Source organism: Apium graveolens, chromosome 10, assembly GCF_009905375.1.
Source record: "Apium graveolens cultivar Ventura chromosome 10, ASM990537v1, whole genome shotgun sequence".
NCBI classification, from domain to species: domain Eukaryota; kingdom Viridiplantae; phylum Streptophyta; class Magnoliopsida; order Apiales; family Apiaceae; genus Apium; species Apium graveolens.
Window position 1 is genome coordinate 5,666,909 of NC_133656.1, and position 6,161 is coordinate 5,673,069.

Here is a 6,161-nt window from a genome sequence, read left to right on the forward strand (position 1 = left end):
TAGGGTACTCTCTAATTCATGGTTCACATTATGATTATGGTAGAGTAGTTCTGTCTTTTATTGGTGATAGGATACATGCTGATAGAAATATAGTATATTATGCTAGATTCCGTCAGTTGATTTTCAATGTTTGTTTTTCTAATATCCCTATCCCCTCTAATTAAATAGTGTCTGTGTTTAAGTTGACAAAAAGGGCTTTCTCTGACATAATTTCAAAAGATGAAAATCGGTCGTATTTAGCTCCCTTAAGGTTACCTTTAGTTACAAGAAACTTGCTCTTAGCAAGACTTCCCGAGACTTATGGTTTGCTTAACAGTCAAAGTGCTAAGCTGCAAGAAATAACCATTGAAAACCCCCCTGTAGCTCACCTCAGCACAACAACTCAAACACTAAAACCATCTCAAACAAGAGCCACCTCAAGTGTCTCTCAAAAGACACTTGTAAAAAGACAAAAAGACTTGGTACAAAAAGCTACAAATCCTACTGTAGCCGAGTCAAAACCTTCAAAAATTGTAAAGAGGAAACTTGTACTTGTTGGATTAGAGTCAGATTCAGATGAGGATATTTCTACCTTATCTTCCAGATTTCCAAACCTTTCATCTGATTCTTCTCTAAAACTAGTTATTTCATCAACTGGAAAAGACACAACTGTTGTTCTAATACAAATTCCAGACCAAAGAGAAGAAGATTGGTCAAATCCTATTACAATCAGCACTTGCTCAAGCTTAAACAGGAAATTGCTGAGGAGACACGGAGTGCATTAAATCTAAATTCCGATATCCAGTCTACTACTGAGGCCCTTGTAGAACTGTCTAAAACTCCAGTCATGTAATATTACAAGAGAGTGAGGGAAGTCTCTCATAAGTAAGTAGAAGCCAGTGTCAAGAGGCTGCAAGGGAAAGGACTTTTTCCTGGATCGAGCACACAAGGACCTGTATCTCAAAAGGGTACATCAGCTATATCTTCTGATCCAATCCCACAAGAACCTGCACCTCAAAGTGGTGCAGGAGTTATTGAAGCACGAAAGCCTCTGATTGAAACTGCTCAGGAGTCTATTACTGCAATTATGGAGAAGAGTACACAAGATCCTGGTTGTCAAAGTCATCCAACAACTTTTAATTCTCCAGCTATACAAGAACCATTGCATCAAAATTATAATGCAAGCCTCACTCCTGCCATAATGACTCTTATTATTGATGTCGAAGGCAGAGTTCATCCGTCTCAAATGTCTACTGATATTTTATCAGTACCATAACTGAATATTCGCACGGAATCTGCATCTTCAGATTCACAAGGTATATATACTGGTGTTACTTTATTAGCATTTATTTTAATACTGATTTAGTTCTTTCAGCATTTATAGTATACTTTTCATGATATAAATCTTGTTGACATGATTACATCTAGACCTTAGTTAAAGACTACCTCTAGTTGTATGATCACAGATTACCCTTCTTTAGCCACCACTTATTTCTGTAGGACAATCTTTTTGAGCCTTTTTCTGTGAGATGTGTGAAAAGATTGAGAGAAAAACAGAATTTAAGAGAGGCATGATCCTTCTTGGCAAAAGGAGATGTAGATTAGAGATATGATTTAGTGATCCTTATGAGGAAGCTCTGACTATTAAAAGTCATGAGATGTGTGGTGTGAGGAGTAGTGAGACTACTGTAAAAGAATAGAGAGATTAAGTTTTATTTGTTATATGTTTGTAGATGCTCAGAGTACTAAAGGAACATATGCTGAACAACAGTCTGTTGAATCTCAGGAAAAATCTGATGTATCAAAGGCTTTTAATCTCCCTGTAGGTCTAAGTACTGATACTTTCTTACAGTCCATATATTCTACTATTCCACCACATGTGATAATCCCTGTTTTTTGTTGAAAAACAGTCCATTCATTCTACTTTTCCATCACCTGAAGAAATCCCTATTGTTGCTAAAGATGTAGTAGCACAATAGTCCATTCATAAAGATTCATTCATTTCAGAATCACCACGACATTCTACAGGACCTGAGCTCCTGGAAGTTAATATTGAAGCTCCAATTCATTTATCTATAATACTTGAAGATGTGGATATAACTGCTGAAGGTGTGGAAGCTTCTGAAGCCACTGGATCAATTTCTCATTCTATTCTGCATGCGGAAGCTGGTGATAAAGTTCAGCAATTAGTGCAAGATCCAACGGCTATTGGAAAATCTAATGATGGTAAAGAAACTTAGCTATCTAATGCTATGTTAGATCTTGAGGATGACTGATAGGGATAAATAAGTCCTGATTTTATAATTAATGGGCTGATAGGCCCAATAAAAAGGTATATGATACTCAGACCAGAAAGGTTAAGCCTGATGGACCAGATCAGGCCTGATGGAATAAAAAAGGCCCAAAAACCCTGATTATTAATTAATTTCGTAATTAATTAATAAGGGACAAATCAGATGTTGAAAAGAGTCCCGATAAGGATATAAATCCTTGGAGATTAGCCTCAAGGGGACCTAAAAGGATAAGGAATCAGTTTCCTACTATCTAGGACTCCAAAGTCCATTCTAATTATGAGACTTGCCCACCAAGTCTCCTATGCCAAGTCCAATTCAAGGACTCCCAACATCTATATAAGGGGTCTCACCCCCACCAATCAGAACTACATTTTTTGGCTTGATTCTCTAATTCACAGAGATACGTAGGCATCTCGTAAAGGCAGATTGAGTCACGAAGTACGAGAGCAGCCATTAAAGGCCTTGAGCTCCCGAATCTTAGTATTAAATACAGCAAGTAATAAACTTGGTTTTTTATCCATAACATTTGGCGCCGTCTGTGGGAACAATAACAACCATGGCGAGAACACGGAGAACAATTGGAGCTCTAGAGAAAGGAACACCATCAGAGACAACCCAGGTGATTTCATCAACCGTGGAGGTTCCTCCCCATTCAACTTATGCATCTACTCAGGGGGAAGCCCAGACAGGGGCAACTCAACCTCAGCCACAAGGGACAACTCCCCCGACTATTCAAGGTACGAATCCTCAAGTTCAGCAAGTACATATACCTGTGAATTCTCGACCCGTCGGGTATGAATATTCAACTGTTGTTACTACTAACCCCCCTTATGGGATGCCCCTTCACCCTGAGGTTGGAGGAAGCGGATATGCTGGGCGAAGCGAAGCACGAGGGCGGTCGCCCCCCTATATACGAGGTTTGGATCCTATCCCTGAGGATCGGGAATTTTCTGGTCCATACACTGAGAGAGACTCCGAATCTTCGGATGATGAAGTGGCCCCGAGAAGGAGGCGCCCTGGAAAAGAGCCAATAGCCGATGGAAGGCAACGCCCCCAAAGCACCCCAGGGGCGAATCCCCAAGAAGTGCAGGAAAAGATCAGGGCTCATGAGGCTGAAATCCAAAGGCTGAGGCGTGATTTGGAGGCTCACCAAGCCACCAGACCCCACATACCTCCTAGGGGGAGAAATCCTCCTCTTATCATAGACCTGGATGGTCCGGTAAGAAGAAGGGCTGCTGTCCCAAGAACTGATCCGAGCAATCTCCTTCCCCTTGGAGATCCTGATGATCCAACTCCACCCTTCACAGAAGAGATAATGAATGCCCATGTCTCAAGGAAATTCAAGATGCCCACTATCAAAGCCTATGATGGCACGGGAGACCCCGCTAATCATGTTAGGACATTCTCTAATGCACTGCTGCTGCAACCCGTGAATGATGCTATAAAATGTCGGGCCTTCCCTCAAACCCTGTCGGGTATGGCTCAAAGATGGTACAGTCGCCTACCCCCAAATTCTATTGGATCATTCAGAGAACTAAGTCAGGCTTTTATTAAGCAATTCATCAGTGGAAGAGTCCATGAGAAAAGTTCAGCATCTCTTATGAGTCTTGTGCAAGGAGCTAAGGAATCCTTAAGAGATTACCTGAATCGTTTTACAAAGGAGGCTTTAAAAGTCCCAGATCTTGATGATAAGGTAGCCATGATAGCATTGCAACAAGGAACTAGGGATGAGTTTTTTAAGATGTCTTTGGCCAAACGACCCCCTGAGAGCATGTTGCAGCTCCAAGAGAGGGCAGGGAAGTATATCAAGGTTGAAGAAAGTATGAGGAAGACCGTAGTAAGTAATGAGCCCACTGGAGGCAAGAAACGAAAAACTGATTTGGAGTATATCGCTAAGGACAAATATCCTAGAACCGAACAAAACCCTGATTCAACCCCCAAGAAGGGAGGACCTGGGCAAAAGTTCACTGAATATGCTAAGCTGAATGCTCCCAGAAGTCAGATTTTGATGGAGATTGAGAAAGACAGAGATATTCGCTGGCCTAAGCCCTTGAAGGCTGATCCCGCCAAGCTAGATAGGGGCAAGTATTGCAGGTTTCACAAAGATGTTGGCCATGACACCGATGAGTGTAGGAAATTGAAAGATGAAATTGAGTTTTTGATTCGAAAAGGAAGATTGAATAAGTATAATGGAGATGGAGGGGACAGAAATAATAATGGAAGGAAGAACTTTGAAGATCGTAGGAGGGACCAAGATGATCAGGGGCGGAATCCCCAACCTAGAGGACCAGTTATAAACACCATTTATGGAGGGACGAGACCTCAAGGGCCTGTGATAAACACGATCTTTGGAGGTCCAACTGCTGCTGGATTGTCCAAAAATTCCAGAAAGGCATATACTAGAGAGGTTATGCATATTGTTGAAGAAGCCCCGAAAAGGGCCAGGACAGAAGTAACATTGGCTTTTGATGACTCCGACCTAGAGGGTGTGAAGTTTCCCCATGACGACCTGCTGGTCATAACACCAATAATAGGAAATAGCCCGGTTAAGAGGGTCCTTGTGGATAATGGTGCTTCTGTGGATATCTTGCTCCACGACACCTTTCTAAGGATGGGGTATAACGACTCCCAGTTGACACCAACCGACATGCCGATATATGGATTTGCTGGAGTAGAATGTCCTGTGGAAGGGATAATTAAATTGCCAACCACCATAGGTACGGAGCCAAGGCAAGCAACGCAGATGCTGGATTTCGTGGTGGTAAAGGCTAGTTCAACTTATAATGCTATCATGGGGAGAACAGGGATACATGCCTTCAAGGCAGTCCCCTCTTTCTACCATTCAGTCATGAAGTTTCCCACCCGAAACGGGATTGGAGAAGAGAGAGGAGATCAAAAAATGGCTAGAAGCTGTTATGTGGCCTCTTTGAGGGCAGATGGAGTCGGGGGGCAGGTTCTTCCTATTGAAGATATGGACGTTCGAGAAAATGATGAGAATAGAGGAAGGCCAGCAGAAGAATTGGTTTCGGTTCCTTTAGACCCCGAGAATCCTGAGAGGACGACTTTCATTGGAGCCACATTAGAGGAGCCCCTTAGAGGGAAGTTAGTGAAATTTTTACAAGAAAATAGTGATGTGTTTGCATGGTCAGCAGCTGATATGCCAGGCATAGACCCGGAGTTAATTACTCACAAGCTAAACGTAGATCCAAGCCGGAAGACAGTGAAACAAAAGAAAAGAAATTTTGCCCCGGAAAGACAAGAGGCTATAAAGCAGGAAGTGGAAAAGCTTTTAGAGGCTGGTTTCATTGAGGAGATTCAATTTCCGGAGTGGTTAGCAAACCCTGTAATGGTGAAGAAGTCTAATGGAAAGTGGAGGATGTGTATAGACTTCACCGATCTGAATGATGCATGCCCCAAAGACTGTTTTCCACTGCCTAGAATTGATACTTTGATTGATGCCACCGCTGGACATGAGATGCTGAGTTTCATGGATGGGTTTAGCGGATACAACCAGATCAAAATGCATAAGGATGACATTCCAAAGGTATCATTTATCACTAACTTTGGTGTTTATTGTTATCTTGTTATGGCGTTTGGTCTCAAGAATACAGGAGCCACCTATCAAAGGTTGGTGAATAGAATTTTTAAGGGTCTTATTGGTAAGACTATGGAAGTCTATGTTGATGACATGTTAGTCAAGAGTCTAGTGAAGACTGATCATATAGCCCATTTAAGGGAAGCTTTTGAGGTCCTGAGGTACCATAAGATGATGTTGAATCCGACGAAGTGTGCTTTCGGAGTAGGATCTGGAAAATTTTTGGGATTGATGGTCTCGAAGAGGGGAATTGAGGCAAACCCCGATAAAATAAAGGCAATCCTGGACATGGA